This window comes from Ceratotherium simum, chromosome 23 (assembly GCF_057802395.1).
Source record: "Ceratotherium simum simum isolate JZ-2026a chromosome 23, ASM5780239v1, whole genome shotgun sequence".
In the NCBI taxonomy this organism is placed as follows: domain Eukaryota; kingdom Metazoa; phylum Chordata; class Mammalia; order Perissodactyla; family Rhinocerotidae; genus Ceratotherium; species Ceratotherium simum.
The window spans coordinates 29,771,415-29,793,261 of record NC_141922.1 but is presented as its reverse complement, the minus strand read 5'-3'; the positions used below and the strand labels follow the sequence as shown (position 1 = coordinate 29,793,261).

Here is a 21,847-nt window from a genome sequence, read left to right as displayed (position 1 = left end):
TTTTGCTGCTCTGCCCAGACCCAATCTGCAGGCCTGGTGGGCCCAAACCCAGTTGCTGCTAATAGAGCTATTCTCCTGACCTGTACACGTTTGTGAGGTTATGTTCTCTCCCAGAGGCAACTCACAGCCAACTAGTCCCAGTCCTTTTAATTCATTGTGGTCAATTATGGTGTGGTGTTTATATGCAGACATTTGTTGAGTATCTGCTACATGACAGGCATTGTACTAGGTGAGACTAAGCTGAGTATAGGCTTCAACCAAACCCACCTCTTTGCCAAGGTTCTTTCTCTGCCCTGTGCTTCATCTCTCACTCCCATACTGCTTTCACCTGAGAGGACTTTCTCATTAAATCATTTGAACAAAAATCTCCAGTTAAAGTGCTACTTCTATTGAATCTAGCATAAAATATAGAGTTCATATTAAATGATTACCAAGGTCCTATTCATTTAAAAATAGGAATAATCATAGAATTTTAGACTTATAAGTGACTACGTGATCTGTTGGTTCATTTTACATTCTAAGGTCTTACAGCCTCTTTTTTCCAGTACATGTTCTTTTGCATTTATTGGGAGACTTTGGCCACCATTTAAATCATTCTTTAGTTTATTTGCAAAATATATGTGATTGTGCTGGAAAAAGAATAATTATTACTGACAACATGTGATCATATTTTAGGACCTCTACAATAGGGGAGAACTTTAGCAGTTGTATGCAAGCCAGTACAGTTAGTTACATTTTCTTTTTCATTTTTTAAATAATATTACTTTTTCTTTTCATTTACCTCTTATTTGCTTTGTTAAAACTAAACCATTACTGGCTGAATTATCTCAAATAGAAATGTTTCTCTCCCTTAATATGAAAAATAGACTAGTGTAAGATATTCTGGAAAAGTTTTGAAATCTAATTTATGAATCAAAATATTTTATAAGGGAAATCCAGTCATGTAATGGCCTTTTTACTAATTAGTACTTGAATCTTTCAGCTCCAAGATTTTAATGTAAATAGCTGGAAATGGGGACCTAAGAAGTTTAATCTTGAGTTGCTAGGGAATTTTTTAAATGTAGAATTCTAGAATTCTGTTACCTGGAGAATTAAAATCTAAGCCTTTCTATTGATAACATTATATATTTAGATTTATAGTCAACTAAAAAGAACTTTAAATAATGTTCTTTGTTATTGATAAACCTATGATTTATCATGTTGAAACATTTTGAGTTCACATTATAAGGACATTTATTTCAGCTATATTTTTCTTTTTAATGACCATGGCTTTTAATCTCAAATTCTGCCAGTGAATCAATAGTTCCTGATTACCATATTATCTATCTAATGAGAATTTATAGACATTTATCAAAAAGGGAAGTAAAACAGTAAAGCATGGGTATTTTCTTGTAACATTTCTTGTCTGGAATTTAAAAATGTATTGGCATTTTCAAACAATATAATGAGAAGGAATATCTGGAGAGCTCAAAATAAAATATAAAATCGGTAATTGGAAACATCTACATGTGGCCTGCTTGCCTTGTCTGAAAAGGGATTTTTCTCCTTTATTCAAATAGATCTCATAATCAGGTATGGAATCTAAGAGTGAATGATAAAAGTGACAATAAAATAAACCCCCATTTGATTCATTTTATTGCAGTTAACACAAAATTACTTAGCACTTGCTATTTTTAAAAACTACATTAGGTTCCGAGGTTTTGAGGTTGGCATTTGTGTATATGTGGGGAGGAATGAGCAGCACAGGTAGTTCTGCAAAGAAATTCCTGTTCGTGGAGAGAAATAACAATCCACCAAAGGAAAGGCAACATTTACAAGTAATGCCAGGTAGTAGAGATGAGCAAGGAAGGGAAGGAGGATGTTTTTAACGTGAACCCAATATGGATAACGGATAACACAAGTTTCAGAGTTCCAGTGAGACACTGGATCCATCAGGAGTGGGCCTTGCACATTTCTTCTCAGATCTCTGGTACATATCAGTATCCTCCTGAGGGTGAGGTTTTTCTGTAGTACCGATAAGCTCAAATACAAGAAGTAAATCCTGGTAAGGAAAACTTCTTATATCTGGCGTTTTATATCTGGGTGGCATTATCGTTCAAGCCTATGTTTTGTTTTTTGAGTTCCTGAAGGTGTACACTATGGTGTTTTAGCCTGTGGTTTGTTGTTCTAATAAAGGACTTTTGGGGCCAGCCCGGTAGAGTAGCAGTTAAGTTCGCATGCTCTGAGTGGCCTGGGGTTTGCTGGTGTGGATCCTGGGCAAGGACTGACGCACCGCGTGTCAAGCCATGCTCTGGTGGCGTCCCAAATAAGGTAAAGGGAGATGGGCACGGATGTTAGCCGGGGGTCAATATTCCTCAGCAAAAAGAAAAGGATTGGCAATGGGTGTTAGCTCAGGCCTAACCTTCCCCACAAAAAATAAAAAAATAAAAATAAATAAAAAATAAAGGACTCTTGTTGGAGTCCTACTTTCTGTCTGTTTGTCTGTGGTTCCTCCAGCCTGACGTAGCCATAGCTGCAAGAAAAAGCAAAGCTCCTGTTGCCTCATGGAATTTTTATAGGCAATACGAGATAAAATAAGAGTAGGTAGAAGTTAATGGGGTTTTTTGGGTGTGAATGTTCATTTTTAGTACATGCATGGCATCTTTCCTACAAACTCTTCAAAAATATCACTCATGTTTCAATAATGTAGTCCCTATGCTATTTACATGTGTGACACCATTTTATATGAACGACATTCATAAAAATTAAAAAAGTCTGAGAAGTCTAAGAATTTCTGCAGATGTGGGGCCATGGGGTTTTATACATTGCTTGTGGGATTTAAATTGGTACATTGGAAAGCAAATTAGCATTAACCAGTAAAGAAGAATATATGAATAACTCATGACCCATAAATTCTACTCATAGATATATACTTTCGGTAATTTCTTGTGAACGCACGTCAGGAGATGTATACCACAATACTAACCACCATATAGTTTGGAAAAGCAAAAGTTGAAATAATCAAAATACCCATCAACATAAAAATCAATAAATGATGAATATTTATGTAGTAGAACACTATAAGTAAATCAAATTAAATTAGCTGTGGTTTTACATATCAAGTAGTATGAATTTTAGGCACATAGTGTTAAATTAAAAAGGTATATAAAAGAAAATCACACAACATATGAGTCAATTTGTATAATGTACAAAACTGAGCAAAATTAAACAAAATATTTCTTAGGAATACATATTTAGAGAATTTAATATGTACCCCCAATATACGAAGAAGTTATATGATTGACAGAAAATTAGATAGATAAATAGAAGATAGATAGATAGATAGGTGTGTATGTATACACACATGTACATACACGAACAAAACGAGGGAATGGTAAACACACACTCTAAGATAGTGCTTAACTTCAATGCAAAAGGCAGCACTGCAACCAGGGAGGTTAAACACTGTTGGTCATTGTCATTAGCTGGGTGGTAAATTCACAGTATTTATTTTATAAATATCTTCCATAGCTTGCTTATAAACTACATATATTCTTTTGTATGTATGAAATGAAAATATATTAGTGAATGAAAAATTGCAAATTAATATAAAAGCTACAGTTTTGAGTTTTTGGCGATGCCTCTTAGCTGTCCTTTCTGAGGTCTTGGAAAGTTCTAGCCTGATCAAAAAAGGGTAATGCCCTGAGGGATTCAAGGGGGCAGTGTGTATTCATGGAAGAAATCCACAGATATAATTCCATTTAGGATGTACAGCTGATGTGTTTTCATCCTTATGACAAAACCACACACCTTAGAAGGTCTGAAGGACTTATGCGATCTGCCATAGAGCCAATAATTTCTACTCATTTTGTCTTGAAAACAAGGAAGACACTTACAAGCACCCACTTGATTTTGAATTTAGTGTACAAAAATTGTCCAAAATGCTGACCCTCGTCTCTGCCTTAAGAAAGTCTTTTCCTGATGAAGATAACAGGAATCTGCATTTTAAACTAGCATCTCCAGAAGAAGTGAGTGATGTAGACTTCTGATGGAAATTAAGAATCCATTCCACAGAAATGGGATTGATGTAGTAATAGCGAAGAATGGGTATTGCTAGTTTCATTTTGTCACAATCTTCTCGCGTCCCAACCTTGTCATCTGTAAGAAAACATTGGGCCTCAGTAAGCATGATTTTCAACATAGTGATTCATTCTCCACCATGAAAAAGTTTGTTGGAATTCCAGATGGATTTTTCATAGCCAAGCTATTCTCAGGGAGGCATCACCAGGTCTACAATTACATATATGTCAGTGACTATTCTCAGGGAGGCATCACCAGGTCTACAATTACATATATGTCAGTTACAGCAACTGATCTTATTTTGCTTTTAGTCTGAGGCTTGAGCTCAAGTCTCAGCTTTTTTTTTTTTTTTTTTTTGGTGAGGAAGATCAGCCCTGAGCTAACATCCATGCCAATCCTCCTCTTTTTTCCCCCTTTTTCTCCCCAAAGCCCCAGTAGATAGTTGTATGTCATAGTTTCACATCCTTCTAGTTGCTGTATGTGGGATGTCGCCTCAGCATGGCTGGACAAGCAGTGCGTCGGTGCGCACCCGGGATCCGAACCTGGGCCGCCAGTAGCTGAGCGCGCGCACTTAACCACTATGCCCTGGGGCCGGCCCCTTATTTTGCTTTTAAAACTGCACATTTGGTGTGACTATTATCAAAGATTAATAAATATGGAAAACCACAATGCTGTTTTCTAATCATCATTACAGTATGGTATGTGGTGAATACTAGTTTCAGAAGAGATTCCCGGAGTCTCTTAGCCAATACTGTCATGACAGTCATGATGTGTGGTGGTCTAACACAAAAATATTTCTAGAAATACTTGGTACAGTTTAGTTTTTCTTGTTGTTCTGATGGATATACTCTTCACCCTATACTCTTATTTTGCGTGATTGTCCAACTTGATGACCTTTCCCCTTAGCTAAGAATTAAAGGAATGATCCAGACATTTTAAATTTATTTTTTATGTTACAACCTTAAGAATTTGGAAAATGCCTGAGACTATTTCTGATATAACTAATATCTGTCCACAAATTTCAGAGATTCATTCTAAAATATTTCCTCTTCCGTGTATAATGGAATCCACATTCGTTTTTTTTTGGTCCTAAAATATAGGAGAAACCACAGAATACGCCATTATTCCTATTTCAATACTTATCAAAAAGTGCCAGCAAACCAATTGGAAAGAAATAATCACACACGTTATTTATCTTGGTAAGGCAAGCTTTTTTACAGAAAATGGCTTTTAAATCTTACCTACACTGAGCAGCCTAGATGTGACCCAGAATTGCAATCACTTTCAATGCAGAAAAGTAATTGGACAGGGTCAAGTTTGGAGCTATGTTTTTAAAATTTATGAGAATCTTGGCTCCAGCCTTAAACATTGTCAGTGAATCAGACACTGTCATAACTTAAATCTCAAGAGTTTCTGTAGAGAACTATTTGGTAAGTTTTTATGGTTCTAATCACTACTGAATTTGGGGACTAAAATAAGATTCTTCATCAAAGTTTAAGGGAAACTGTCCTACTATTCATTTTCAATATTGCAATGAAAATGAAAATCTAGACCAAGGATCCAACCTGGGCCTGTTTGGGAAAATCTAAAAAAACTCAACTTAGTAGCAACTATCCATAGCGTGTCTAGTAATATTAGTTTTCTCTTTAGTACACACATGCGCACACACACACAAACACACACACACAGAGCTTACTTTTTTAAAGTCAGATACATTGAGATATAATTCACATATAGAAAACTCATCCTCAGTTGTATGAGTTTTGACACATACATATAAATCAAATACAATACAAATATTTACAGTTATGTAACCACCATCACCATCAAGATGAGAACAGTTCCATCTCCCCAAGAAATAACTTATGATCCTTTACTGTCAACCCTTGTCTTCACAGTCTGTGACAATCGCTGGTCTGCTTTCTGTCCCTTTGTGAGCATGTTTTGCCTTTGTGAGCATGTTTTGGCCATTTTTAACATTATTTCTTTATTAGAAATGTTTATTGAATATCGACCACATCAAAAGCATCATTACTCACAAAATAACACCAAAGTCTATTAATATTCAACATCCATTTCTAGTCGGAGTTCAGTGTGGTTCAGAATAAAATAAACATCAACTTGCAAAATAGCCACATGCAATATGCGAATTTCTCCCATAATCACTACACTTTTTTTAGCATTATAAGTCTAAAAATGGAGACAGTGATTGGTGGCAGGTGAAGTTAAGCTTGGTCCACATTAAGATTTCTTAATCAGTGAGTGATGGTAATTAGTTTCTGGAACTTACATTGACTTTCAAAAACACAATGCCTTTAGAGCTGCTTTGGCCATAGCTTTCATCTGCAGTCTGTCTCTGCGTTGAAGGAACTGAAGATTCTAGCTTGGCAATTCCCTGCTGATTGTGCTACCATGTAGCTAGACCTCAGCTGATTGATTTAGGTGAAATTGGCTGGAACAGATTTGTACCATTTATGGAGAAAAAAATAACTTCACAGTGTTGATACACATGATACTCCAAGTTATGCCTTTTCAAAATCAGAAGTGAAAATCAACCAAATTGGTAAGTGTTTCTCTTGAGCTTTCCTTTAGAAAGATTCCAGCTTTGCAAAATGGAAGTTTATTTTTTGGAATAGTCTCTCACCCGAATTTGATGAGCCCTTATTTTTGTCAATGAATTACTCACAATAAGTTGGCAGTAGTCTTTCTCTTGTATGAATCTAGGCAATTCCTTTTGGTTTTCCCTTTGGATGGACACTTCTTTTTTATTTTAAACTAAGGCTATTTTTCAGCATAAATGAAATGAGAAGAGTTGAAATATGGTTAAATTATCCTTGTAGTCAAGGAAGTACTCAATCAGATTATTCAAAATTCTATTGTGTTATTTTATTACCAAATATATTTTGTCATCCACATGAATTAATATTCAAGCCATTTATGACTTGAAATACTTAAATCTATTCCAAATAAAGAAAAACAAAAAAGTTTTAAAGCTTTTTTATCAAGTATCTACATTCTCCTATCACCAACCAGTCTCTTGTCAAACAGCAACCAATGAATCTAAATACTTCTTAAGCTTTTGAATTTCATGTATGCATGACTTTCTCATCTCTCCACTTCTATAAAATTACAGTCGTCTCTATGGTAAATATGTTTATTTTTATCTGCCACTGTCTTAAATGTTATTCCAAGCACATTAGTATCTCTTCTTAGACAATTAACCTTTAATTAAGTTTTGCAAGGTACAAATAAAAATCAGATATTTTAGTTGTAAGCCTGGGAGAAAAAACTGCATGAGGCTGTCAAATGAAGTAACTCATTGACAAATTTGTCTATATGTAAAGGCAGCCTCTGTTCTAGGAAGCCTTATCTTACTCCCAATCTAGGCTAGTCTCTTAAACACTGTGGTATAGTAATCTACTAATTTGACTGTTTCATTCACTAAACTGAAAATTCCTTGAGATTATGAATGTGTGGCTTAATCATTTTTGGAAGTGTGCATATAGAAAGCATCTACTAAATGTTTGTTAAATAAGGCAATATACATTGAAAATATTTCCTTCATACTATAGTATGCTGTAAAAAGAGAAGCTATCTAAATATGCAAGTAAAATATATATGCTAGGTATACAAATTAAAAACACTAACTGAAAACTGAGTTTTCATTGCTTCAGGAAGTTATCAAGAATTTAAGGCACCAAAAGTGGAGTGTAGAGCAAATGTGCTTGGAGCATCCATAGAGACTGGACCCTAGCTGTTGAGTCCCAGCGGGCTTCCTCAAATGTTTGGCATTATGTCTCCCTAACCCAGTACAGTACACTGTGGAAGTGGCAGTGGCCAGATAGGTCTTGCTGTTTGTGCTTTTGGTGTCATCTCCAAGAAAACATTGCCAAATCCAATGTTGTGAAGTTTTTCTCCTATGTTTTCTTCTAAAAGTTTTAGAGTTTTAGTTCTTACACTTAAGTCTTTGATTCATTTTTAGTTACTTTTAGTTACTTTAGTTACTTTAGTGTATGATGTAAAGTATGGGTTCAACTTCATTTTTTTTTGCATGTGGATATCAAGTTTTCCAACACCATTTGTTGAAAAAGGCTGTCTTTCCCCATTGAATGTTCTTGGCACCTTCATCAAAAACCATTTGACTATATATACAAGGGTTTCTTTCTGGGCTCTCTATTCTGTTTCATTGATCTATATGTCTACCTTTATGTCAATACCACACTGTTTTGATTACCATAACTTCGTTGTAAGCTTTGAAATCAGAAAGTGTGAAATTTCCAACTTTGTTTCTTTTTTTCAAGGTTGTTTTGCCTTTTTTGGAGTCCTTTGAGATTCCATATGAATTTTAGGTGTTGTATCTAAAAAGTCATCTCCAAACGTAAGATCATCTAGATTTTCTCTTATGTTATCTTCTAGGAGTTTTATAGTTTTGCATTTTACACTTAGGCCTGTGATCCATTTTGAGTTAATTTTTGTGGAGTGTGTAAGGTTTGTGTCTAAATTCATTTTTTGGCGTGTTCATGTCCAGTTGTTCCAGCACCATTTGTCAAAAGACAATCTTTTCTCCATTGTAATGCATTACTCCTTTGTCAAAGATCAATTCATAAGTAATTTTTAAGGTAATATTTTTAGACTGTGATCCTATCTCCAACAAACTTTTATCCAATGGTTTTAATATTCATTGTTGATTGTCACTTGCATCAATTGTTATATTGGTGGTTGGAAAACTAACCTGATTTTAATTGTTATTTTTATAGCATAAAAATTTAATGGAATAAATTAATGCTATAATATTTTTTTATCCTCACTATATTAAAAATAAATGATATATTCCAAGTTGGGATATTTAAAAGGAAATGCAAATAAACGCTTAAACAAAGGAATAACTTGGATCAACATATAAAAATACACCATAATGCATTTGTTTTTCATTTTTAATAAAGCATTTTAATAACTTCTCATATATTGGTATAAAGGATCTTATAAATATTTTTATTTTAATGCCTTACCATGATATGAAATTTCACTCTTAGTTTGCCTATTAAAAATCATTCATGTATTCAGTCATTAATTACTCTAACCAAACAACATTTATTATGTAGCTATTTATTTGTCCAGAACCAGGCAAAATGTTGGTGGTAGAGAGATAAAAGACACTGTACTTGCTCTCAGGAAGATTAAAATCTGGTGTGAAAACAGATTATTTTAATATAGCATGAGGAATGCTACTCAGTAATCAATAAATGCTGAAAGAAGTGATTCACTGAGTATGGGCTTCAAATTATTTTTTTCTAATGTAATCAACCTCAGGTAACATATAAATTATTTAATAAATTTCTTAGAAAAAATTTGATAAGAAAAGCTTAACAATAACCAAATTGGTATCCTAAATACAATTTTTTTTTGCAGGGAAAGTTTCGCCCTGAGCTAACAATTGTTGTCAATCTTCCTCTTTTTTTTTTTCTCGCCAAAGCCCCAGTGCATAGTTGTATATCCTAGTTGTAGGTTGTTCTGGTTTTTCTATGCAAGCCACCTCCACAGCATGGCAACTGACAGACAGGTGGTGTGGTTCCACGACCAGGAAGTGAACCCGGGCCACCAAAGCATTGAGCACCGAACTTTAACTATTAGGCCATCAGCGCTGGCTGAAATACAATTTCTTTTTATTCCTTTATTTAATAGGGTGAAAATTCTATAAGAGCATAGGTAGAAATCCAGAGGTCTTAGTTCCCTATGCAGAGTTATCAGTTTCCTGTTTTATAATTATATAAAAATTCTTTTAACGTTTTTTTAATTTTAAAAATAAAATTGCTTTTTCTCACTATTTTAATGGGATATTATTGTGTGTAAAACTGATAATCAAAGACTTTGTCCTCCTCAAAGTATAATTATTGTGATTTTTGCCTACAAGGGGTTTCCATCTATTTTCATGTATTTATTTAACACCCAGGATTATAATATCCATATTATTTTGAAGTATTCATTCAGCTAAATCTTTTTTTTTTTTCCTAAAGCTTCAGTGCATGGTTGTGTATCCTAGCTGTTAGTTTAATTCTGTACGTGAACCACCTGGTTCCATAACTGGGAAACAAGCCTGGGCCGCGATGGTAAGAGCGCCAAATCTTATCCACTAGACCACTAGGGCTGGCTCAACTAAATCTTCTTTTTAAAGATAGAATGGAGGCAGGTAGTTTTGCAGTACATTAACTTCAGATAAAGAATTATAACCTCCATGCTCTAAATTTTGAGTCTGTTCTTTGGCCAACTACTCTGGAGGCTTCATTCCTGATTGTGGAGGGAATCGATACCTTTGTTGTTCAACAAAAGCTGTAACACTTTTATGGAGTAGCAGATTATGAAAGATAGCATGAAAGTATCGCCTTAGTCCTATGTGACTTAAGACCCTAACTTTCCAGGCTCTTATATTCCTCTCTGATACTTTATGAATAAGAATGATGTTATGGTTATGTAAATAATGTGGCCACCAACATGGCCATTCCCAAATAGATTTGTAACACCGCAACATGCATCTCTATTCCCTAGTTTCCTTACATTTTAGAACTTTGACACTGAAAGTCCCTGTTAACAGCATGCATGCGTGTATGTATATGTAAATGTGTAAATATTTGTATGTATATATGTGTGCATGCATATATAAATATAAATACATATTTAAATAGATATAATTATATGTAGATTTCATATACTTATGTCTGAAATATAAATTTATTTTTATATAAACACACATAAAATAAATACACATACGTATATTTACTTTTTTTCCTTTTCAGGAGACTTTAGAGCAAGCCATTGTCATTTACTAGTACCACAGCAAAATTGTTCAATTAATTAGCCAGTACCAATTAATGTCTTAAGAGCACATAGAATAGCCAATTTGACAGTGGTTGAGGCTCAAAAGTCCTTCAACCTTTCTCTATCCTTTACATTATAAGAGCAGTGATGCTCTGGTAGGAGACAAGAGTTTATGGCCTCAATGACCTATTGACCTTGGACAAGCTCCTTAACATCTCTAGTTTTTGGCTTCTGTGAAACAATAATACTACCCACCAGTTTGTGGTGACAATTACACGAGATAATGTATGTCTATTGCTTACCATTTGTTAAGCGATTTAGCATTTATTAAGTGATAATAAATTCCAGTAATTTTTCTAAACTCCAAAGTTTTTAACTAAATAGTCTAACTCTTAATAAATGGACTCTGCCTGGTTCTCCAACCTTCCCAGTGTTTCCTACCCTCCTTTTCAATACTTAGTGCTCCAACCATAATGAAATTCTTGCAGATAAGTATGCTTACCAGTTCAGAGCCTTGGGAATTTATACGTGCTAGTCTTTTTTTATTGGAATGTCTTTTCTTCTTAATCTCCTGCAAAATCCCTATTCTCCTTTCAAGGTTTAAATCCAGCATCCTTCCCTGGGGAAGCATTTTCAGATTGATTCCAGGTAGCATTGACTATTCTCACCTGTGTGCCTACAAAATCCACTATAAACCCTTATCACAGCACCTAAGTTATTGTGCATGCAAAGGACTTTTGTGAGTCTGATTCCCATTCTCAAGAGTTATCTCCTTGTGAGAGCAAGAACCATATCTGTGACACTCTACAGAGAATAGTGGCTGCTGGATAGCTGGTTTTCAAAGAATGTTTGATGAGTTATTCATAAAAGCTTCAAGATGTTATATCATGCATGTAGTTGGCAGGCCAAAAAAAGCGATATAATGAGGAAGGACCCTTAGAACACAGGATTTACAGATGAGGAGCAAGGAGCCTTGGTACGGGCAGCACTATAAAGAGGAATTTCAGATCCTACATAAACACTGCCTGTTTTAGAAATGACATTTAGGCTTGCCTTGTTTCTGTTTAGGTAAGGGCTGGCACTATGGTTTGAATGTTTGTGTCCCCCCACAAATTCATATGTTGAAATCCTAATGCTCGATGTGATGGTGTTAGGAGATGGGGTCCTTGGGAGGTACTTGGGTCATGAGGGTGGAGCCCTCATGAATGAGATTGGTGTTCTTGGATGGTAGTTAGTCTTTGGGTGGTGAACATGGTGTAGTCTACACAGAAATCGAAATATAATGATGTACACTTGAAATTTATATTATGTTATAAATCAATGTTACCTCGATTAAAAAAAAAAAGACCTCACAGAGATCCCTTGACCTTTGCACCATGTGAGGACACAGCAAAAATGTGCCAAATATGAACCAGGACGAGGGCCCTCACCGAACCATGAATGCACCCCAATCTTGGACTTCCCAGCCTCCAGAACTGTGAGAAAATAAATTTCTGGGCCGGCCCCGTGGCTTAGCGGTTAAGGGCACACGCTCCGCTACTGGCGGCCCGGGTTCGGATCCCAGGAGCACACTGACACACCGCTCCTCTGGCCATGCTGAGGCCACGTCCCACATACAGCAACTAGAAGGATGTGCAACTATGACATACAACTATCTACTGGGGCTTTGGGGAAAAACAGAGGAGGAGGATTGGCAACAGATGTTAGCTCAGAGCTGGTCTTCCTGAGCAAAAAGAGGGGGATTAGCATGAATGTTAGCTCAAGGCTGATCTTCCTCACACACACAAAAAATAAATAGATAAAATTCTCTTGCTTATAAGCTACCCAGTCTTTGGTATTTTATGATAGCAGCTCAAATGGATTAAGATAGAAACCCCACACTTAGTATCAAAATCTGTATTAGGGTTCTCCAGAGAAACAGAGGATTGATCTATCTATCTATCTATCTATCTATCTATCTATCTATCTATCATCTATCTATCTATATATCAATCATGTGAGGAGATTTGTTCTAGGAACTGGTTTACATGATTATGGAGGCTGAGAATTCCCATAATTTGTCATCTGCAAGCTGGAGAATCAGGAAAGCTGATGGTATAATTGTCTGAGGCCTGAGAACCAGGGAGGCACCGGTGTTAGTCCCAGAATCTGAAAACCTGAGAACCAAGAGCTCCACTGTCCGAGGGCAGGAAAAGTCAGATGTCCAGCTCAAAAAGAGAGAGAGGGAATTTACCTTTCCTTAACCTTTTTATTCTTTTGGTCCCTCAATGGATTAGATGATGCCAGCCCACATTGATGAAGGCAGACCTCTTTACTCAGTCTACTGAATCAAATGCTAATCTTTTCCAGAAACACTCTTAAGACACACCTAGAAATAATGTTTTACCAGCTATCTGGGTATCCATCATCCCAGCCAAATTGACACATAAAATTAACTATCACAGGTAGGTTATAAAAATTCACTTTAGACTCAGTTGATTTCTGGTTTCCCAATGGAAACATTGGAATCAGGTGTGTCTCATTATCTAAGCACTCTTAGATCTCAAGAGTTTGAAGGGATTTTAAATGCACATTTATCTTTGGTTGCAAAATATGCACAGATTTCTGTATGCCAAGAAATTTTTGATACTTTATTATATAAAAAATAGCATGCCAATGCACACATCTTTTGGCCTCCTCTATAAAATATAACAAAACAGTAATATTTTACTTGTAAGGCCTGGCTGTAAAATAAATGATTTTGGTAACTTAGGAGAGTGCAAATCATCAGTAAACAATCCTCTGCTTGAATATTCTAGACTATTTGATGACATAGAAGACAACTCTTCTGATTCTCAGATGTACGATGACAATGCAGCGTGAGTCTCCAATCTGCTTGCAGCCCATGATCCACCCTGCTGAGTGAGCTCTCTGATTGCCTTTTTGACGACATTTTATTGTTGATCACAATTCAAGGCAGCATATTATTAATTTCTTTGGTAACTTGATTTTGCTATGCCTTTGTGCCATTCTTTTTAAAATTCTCTGTAGCATTTACATGAAGGGGGCTAAATGGAGGATGACAAATACATCTTGAGCATTAACTCCACAGGTGGTCTTGTTGAATGACTTTCTTCACTGTTCTCTGGGGAATTATGTCATTTTTCAGAGATTGAAAGTTATTTTTTAAAATTGAGTTATCATTTCTACCAGCTATAACTGTTATCTCCTACAAAGAAGGCCACATCTGCAAGAGATCTTACTCAGTGTTCCATCAAACAATATCAAATGATACTGTTTTTTACAGTCTGCTTGAATCTCACTTAAAAAATACATATTTGTTTGGGGTCCTTGATATGATAAGAATATTGAGTGATTCTTATTACTACTGATAGAGGCATTTTTCCTATATTTGCAAGTCAAGGATAACTGTTAAGTTTAATTTTATATCAGTAAGGACTCTTAACATCTGTAAGATATTTCATCTTTCATAAATCCAGCATGAAAATGTAATTAAAATATTATTACAATTGTCAAAATTAATTTTAGAAATAACTACTTATAAAGAGTTGAGTAATATTTAGGAGCAAGTTGAAGTTGTAGTCAAGGTTATTTTCTATTTGTTATCTCCTATTTAACTGTTATTTTCCCCCATTCTGCTTGTATGGACAGTACAAATAATGTCTCATTAAACACACATTTTTCCTCTGCATCATCTATTTTACTTTCATAACATTGAAAACTGAGGAATTATAGCATATAGTCATATTTTTTGCCAATAAATAAAATAGGAACACATTTGTGAAACCTACTTTTACATGGACATTCACAAGCAAGGAATATAAAAAAAAAATAAAAAAAAATTATGCTAAAGAGTCTATAGTATTAAAAATGATACCTAGATCCATCCTTAAAGAAATCATGATTTGGGAAAATAGTTAAAGTCTCTGAGCCATAGTTTCTCATCTTCAAGTGGGGATTATAGTGTCAAATAGTTGTGAAGATTAAGATGCGCTGAAAGTGCTTTATAGGGTAAAATCACTATATAAAAGGGAACTCTTTTGATTGTTACATCTTCCATTTGCCTTTATCAACAAATCTCTCTTTTTTGAAAGACAAGCCAGAAGTTATACAACGACTCCCCATTTGTGTTGTATCACCTAAACATAGACAGGTAAGGTACTTTGTCAGTGATGGACACATCAGAGAGCCCAGAAATAAACCCATACGTATACAGTCAACTGATCTTTGACGAGGGTGCTAAGAATACACAATGAGGAAAAGATCGTCTCTTCAACAAATGTTGTTGGGAACACTGGATATCCACATGTGGAAAAAAAAAAAAAATGACACAGGACCATTACCTTACACCATACACAAAAATAGACTCAAAATGGACTAAGCTTTAATGTAAGACTTGGAACTGTAAAATTCCTAAAAGGAAACATAGAGGAAATTTTCTTGACATTGGTCTTAACAATGGTTTTTGGATCTGGCAGAAAGCACGGCAACAAAAGCAAAATTAGACAAGTCGAACTACATCAAACTAAAAGTTTTCCACACAGAAAAGGAAAGAATCAACAAAATGAAAGTCAACCTACTGAATAGAAGAAAATATTTGCAAACCATAAATCTGATAAGGAATTAATACCCGAAATATAAAAGGAACTCCTACAACTCAATAGCAAAAAACCAAATAAACCAGTTAAAAAATAGGCAAAAGAACTGAATAGACATCTTCCAAAGAAGACATACAAATGGCCAATAGGTACCTGAAAAGATGCTCAATATCACTAATCATCAGGGAAAAGCAAATCAAAGCCACAATGAGATATCACTTACAGTTGTTAGGATGACTATTATCAAATAAGCAAAAGGTAGTAAGTGTTGGAAAGGATGTGGAGAAATAGAACCCTCGTACACTGTTGGTAGGAATGTAAAATGGTAGAGATGCTATAGAAAATTGTATAAGAATTTCTCAAAAAATTAAAAATAAAACTACCATACGATTCAGCAATCCCATTTCTAGGTAGATATCCAAAACAGTTGAAATCAGGATCTTGAAGAGATATCTGTACTCCATGTTCATTGCAGCATTCATTATTCACAATAGCCAAGTTATGGAAACAACTTAAACGTCCATCAACAGATGAATGGCTAAAGAAAATGTGGTATATATATATATACAATGGAATGTATTCAGTCCTGTAAAAAAGAAAATCTTGCCACGTGTGACAACATGGATGAACCTGGAGGACATCATTAAGCTCAGTGACATAAGCCAGTGACAGACAGACAAATACTGCATGATTCCACTTTTATGGGGTATCTAAAATAGTCAAATTTAAAGAAGCAGAGAAAAGAATTGTGGTGATCAGGAGCAAGGGGAAGGGGAAAATGGGGAGTTGTTATTTAACGAGTATAATGTTTCAGTCATGCAATATAAATAAGTTCTAGAGATCTGTACAGATCTAGAGTCAACAATACTATAGTTAACAATACTATATTGTAACAATACTGTATTGTCTTATAGATAACAATACTATACTGGTTAACAATACTATATTGTACACTGAAAAATATGTTAAGAGAGTAGATCTGAAGTTGTCTTCTTACTACAAAAAAGGTGGCAGCAGGAGGAAACTTCTAGAGGTGATGAACATGTTTATTATTTTGATCGTGGTGATGGATACATTAAATATGTGCAGTTTTTTTTTGTATTTCAACTGTACCTCAATAAAGCTGTTAAAAGAGCACACGAGGACTTAAGGAAATTTTCACATGCCCTGGAGCCAAGCAAACTGAGTGGACAGACATTTTTATGTGATTAACAAGAATGCTCAAAGAATGAGGGGTTCTAAGTTTTTAACTTAAAATTAATTTGAAAGAGGAGAAAAAATTACTTTTGGTTTAAATGATGGCTGTGGAAAACATTTACCACATACCTAATTTTCTTAGTAATTAGAAATCTTTGAGTCTAATACAATACTAGTTTGGTGAATAAAGATTATTATGTACTTTCTATCTATGAAGATGAACATTTAATTCTCATTGTAATGGAAGTAGTGATAAATTGTAGACAATGGTGATAAATTATTGATATCAAGATGCTATGAGGAATTTATTTTTTTAAAGCAAAAACATACTAATCATTTATTTATTTATTCAAGTAATTAGTATATATGAAACATAATATATTGACTATGATTTACATTTTGTTTTGGTTACTGGTGGGATTGTTTTCCCAGTTAGAATTTTCTAAGAAATATTCCTCTCTTTTGCACAAGGGTACCATATTTTTAATACAATGTGACACTGACATTCGCACTTGTTTTCAGTTGATTGTTCCAGAGGAGGATAACTAAACTAATTATGATCAAAAAGTTTCTGGTCTAGGATTATTAGACTTGGCCTGACCCAAGAGTATATGGTAAAGCTTTTTCCAAGAATTAAAGTTGTGAGATGTAAAATTCAAAAGCCATCAGAGGACACATTCTGCATTTTGAGGAGAAAGACTGAGTTGAGTGAAAACAAGTGTATTCAAAGAGAAAAGCAGAGAGGAGGACTATCAAGCCTTGACCTTGTTCAAGTTCCTGGTTGCAGTTATTCTGAGGATTAGCTGTGCCCGTAAAATTTCAGGTACAGTGTTGCTCACTGCTTTGTTTATATTCAATACAATATCTTTCAACACACTGAAAGATATATACACTGGATTTCTGCTAGTTACAAATAAGAATTCCAGTTAACATTGTTCTTAAAATTTCTCTCATATTCATAATGAAAAGAAAATACTCCTGTTTGGAATGGAGATAAGTAATTCTTATTTATTTAAAATATGATTCTAAGTTATTTGGTGGACCCAGTAAATGGACATTGGAAGTCCCACTGTGATGACTTACATAGGAATAATTGTATTGCAATTGAGAAAATACTGCTTATTATTTACATACATGGAAAATATCTATAGACGTCTCATTTGGAAAAACACATGCAAAGCCAAACAAAACAGAGGAAGCAAAATCAACCACTGTGATAGGCAGAAAAATTGTCCCCCCAGACACATCCATGTCTTAATCTTTGGAACCTGTGAGTATGTTAGATTACAATGTCAAAAGAAAATGAAGGTTGGAGATGGAACTAAGGTTGCTAATCATCTGACCTTAAGATAAGGAGATTATCCTGGATTATCCAGGTGGGTCCAAAGTAACCACACAGATCCTTAAAAGTAAAAGAAGGAGTCAGAAGAAATCACAGGAAAATACGGCTACGGAAGAAAGTCACAGAGAGCTGCAACCTTGCAGGTCTTAAATATGGGGGAACAGGGCCTCTAGAAGCTGGAAAAGACAAGGAAACAGATTCTCCCCCAGAATCTCCAGGAAGGAGTGCAGGCTGCCAATATATTGATTTTAATCCAATGAGACTGTTTCTGACTTCTGACCTACAGAACTGTAAGATAATAAATTTGTGTTGTTTTAAAACACTAAATTTGTGATAATTTATTATGGCAGCTATAGAAAAATAATTCAACCAAATAGTTCAAAAGTAATACAGAGAAGATTGAGTAGTAACCCTCATAGGAAGCAAATCTTTTCTCTAATACTCAATGATAAAAAAATCATTTTCTTATATCTTTTAAATAATTAAATTAATAAATATTTTACACAATGTAGTAAGAATACAATGGTAATGGAGATAATTTTTGAATACTGACCTCACAGAGGTAGACACTTAAATATATAATGTGATATGTCAGGGGAAATGAAGAGCATTATAGAATCTAACAGAAGGGTACCTAACCCAGATTTGGTGGAGGGAAAAGCTTTCTAATCTAAGTAGTAGTGATATCTAATGCGGACTCAAGGAATGGCTAAGTCTTAGTCTGTCACATGGGTGGAGATGGGGTGTTAAAAGAACAAACTTTCTTGTGAAAAGACTGAGCGTTTAAATAAAGCATGACAGTCAAGAAATAAATTCAAAATAACTGGATCCAAAGTGGCAAAATGGCGTGCCACTATAAGGGCTCCTTTTAAGAAATACTTATTGTGTCCTTAAGTTTTTCATATCACTAGTCCTTGTACTTTCAAGATTAATTACATGTAGGTAAGGTAAACATGAGGAGAAATGGCTAATTTCCCCTCAGTAACAGATCATGAAGTTATCCAGTTTTCCTGATTATGCACAACTCACTCTAACTCCTGCTATCTATCTGTATTTCCAACCAAGGATGCACTAGAGTCTTATGACATTTTGTCTATTTTAAGAAACTGATGTCACCAAATTCATTTCTTTATAAACAAAATCAAAGCACATAATTATAATTTCAGAGATTTCCATCACATTAGCTATTCTGAACACTCACACCATCATTCTGGGAACACCAAGTTGCAACAGAAAAATAGTAACCCGTTAAATTTGTAAGTCCCAAAATACCTGAAGCATCTGCCTTTTAAGAAGATGAACTTGGAGGAGAAATTACACAGAAGATAGACTTGAGTGACAATCCATCATCAACAGTAACCCAAACACATTAAGTGTTTTTATATATGCTTTTTAAGTGTCAGTAAAGATGACACATTCCTGGGCGTCGTATAGAAGCTGCCACCGATGGAAACTGCCTTACATCATCTTTGTGTCTTTGGTTCACTCTTCACTGACCAGAAGTTGTTACAGCAGCAGCTGTAAGAAAACCATTTAAAGAACTGAATACCTTGTAAACATTGATTCCATGGAGAATGCTTTTCAGTTTTGTGCATGTCCTCTGTAGTTTTAAATCTGAGTCAACCTCATCCACATGCCTACCTATGAGAGCCATCTGATAGCCAAAATTGTTAGTTAACATCAAAATTGATATTGCAAATGGAAGCTGAAAGGAAAGAACAGTATAAAGTTTGCTTTTAAAATAAATGATCTTATGTTTCAGGCAAAGTAAGTTTGGGGCAAACAGCACTACATCAGTAGTAAGAAATCTAAACAATTTGATGTGGCAAAAATTGGTCAACCCAACACCTGGACATGGATTTTGCTTTAACAATATACATTCTAGCTACAATAATTTTTTCCTCTCTCATGTTTCCAAGACCTTCCCAGAACCAGTGAAATGAAAATTATGAATAAGATAGGTTTTCAGGGTACCTGATGCTTGTCTTCTCTTCTTTTCCCAAACTCCCTCTTTCCTGGCCCTCATCTCTAGAAAGTAGGAGTGGTGTACATTTTTATTTGTTTTTACTTTAGAAAAATACAAAAGAATGATTTCACTCATATATTTCTTTTTTTATTCTAGTGTTTTTTTTCAGCAAAATCTAAATGGTTGTCTTGCTACTAAACAAATTAGTTCTGGTAAATAGCTATGCCAAGTATGGCATTGTGACAAAACCATATGATTTGCAATGGCTGAAATCATGAGAATATTGACTTTTATTAGAAGTCAAGGTTGGTGTGTTATCTCAACAATGTCAGCAGGATCCCCAGGCTCTTTCTACATATCCATGCCTCTATCCTCATTTAAAGCTTGTAATCTCAGGCTTGTTTTCTGATTGATTGCAAAAAGGCTGCCACAGCCCCAGACATCATGCCATCAAAAAATAACAACCAAATAGGAAGCAAGAGAAGAAAGCAAAATGCATCTATTTTATCAAGAAGGTTAGTGAGTTTTTTTTTTCTTTTAAAATTTCCTTTTATTTCACTCCACTCTCTTCTTGCTTTCTGGTTTCTGAAGAAAATTCCAATGTAATTATTATCCTTGTTCCTCTGTAGATAAGGTGTGGTTTGTTTTTCCAACTTCTTTCAAGATTTCTCTTTACTTTGGTTTTCTGCACTATGAATATGATGTATCTAGGTACAAATTTTTCAGAATTTATCTGGCTTGGTGTTCTCTGAGCTTCCTGGATCTGTGGTTTGGTGTTTTTCATCAATTTTGGAAATTTCTCAGCCATTATTACTTAATTGTTGGCTCCCCAACAATGGCCACATCTGAATCCCCAGAATTTGTGAATATATTATGTTATATGGAAAAAAGGACTTTGCAGATACGATTTGGTTAAGGATCTCAAGACGGGGACACTGTCCTGGATTTCCATGTGGGCACAACGTATTCACAATGGTATTTATAAGAAAAAAGGAAGATTCAGAGTCCAAGAGAAGATATGAGAAGGGAAGCAGAGGTTAGAGATGTACTTCAAAATTGAAGGAGCCACAAGCCAAGCAATATGGGTGGCCTTTAGAAGCTGGAAAAAGCAAGAAAACAGATTCTCCCTTAGAGCCACCATAGGGAGCACAGCCCTGCTAACACCTTAATTTCGACTCACTGAGACCCACTTTTTATTTCTGATGTCCACAACTGTAAAATAATAAATTTGTGTTAAACCACTAAGTTTGTGGTAATTTGTTACAGCAGCAATATGTACCAGAAGCAATTTTTAAGATCCTAATAATCTACTCTACTACTTTAATTAATAATTTCCCAGGTTACGTGAAACTAATTAATTCATTGTTCAAAAATTCCAGATTCTGGAAAAGATCTCTCTCTCTTCCCTCTTAGCTTAACTAGATAATTCTCAAAAGTAGGTTCAGATGTCACTCCAAGCTATTTTTTTAAATTTATTTTATTTTATTTTTTTGGTAAGGAAGATTCGCCCTGAGCTAACATCCATTGCCAATCTTCCTCTCTTTTTTGCTTGAGGAAGATTAGCCCTGAGCGAACATCCATGCCAATCTTCCTCTATTTTGAATGTGGGATGCCTCCACAGCATGGCTGATAAGTGGAGTAGGTCCGTGCCCAGTATCCAAACCCATGAACCCGGCTGCCAAAGTGGAGCACGCAGAACTTTAACCACTTGGCCGTGGGGCTGGGCCCTATTTATTTATTTTTTGTTGAGGTAACTTTGGTTTATAACATTATATAGATTTCAGGTGTACATCATTATAATTCAACTTCTGTATACACTGCATTGTGTTCACTACCAAAGGTCTAGTTTCCATCCATCACTGTACAAATGAC

At 35.0% G+C, this 21,847-nt stretch overlaps 1 long non-coding RNA gene across 1 annotated transcript in view; it reads left to right on the top strand.

The window, feature by feature from the left end:
* LOC147913994 (uncharacterized) overlaps window positions 1-21,847 on the top strand; it is an 86,254-nt gene that overhangs the window by 36,168 nt on the left and 28,239 nt on the right. Inside the window, exon 2 of the long non-coding RNA XR_015555928.1 lies at window positions 13,671-13,850. This is a non-coding gene — a long non-coding RNA (uncharacterized LOC147913994). The remainder of the gene's footprint in view (window positions 1-13,670; window positions 13,851-21,847) is intronic.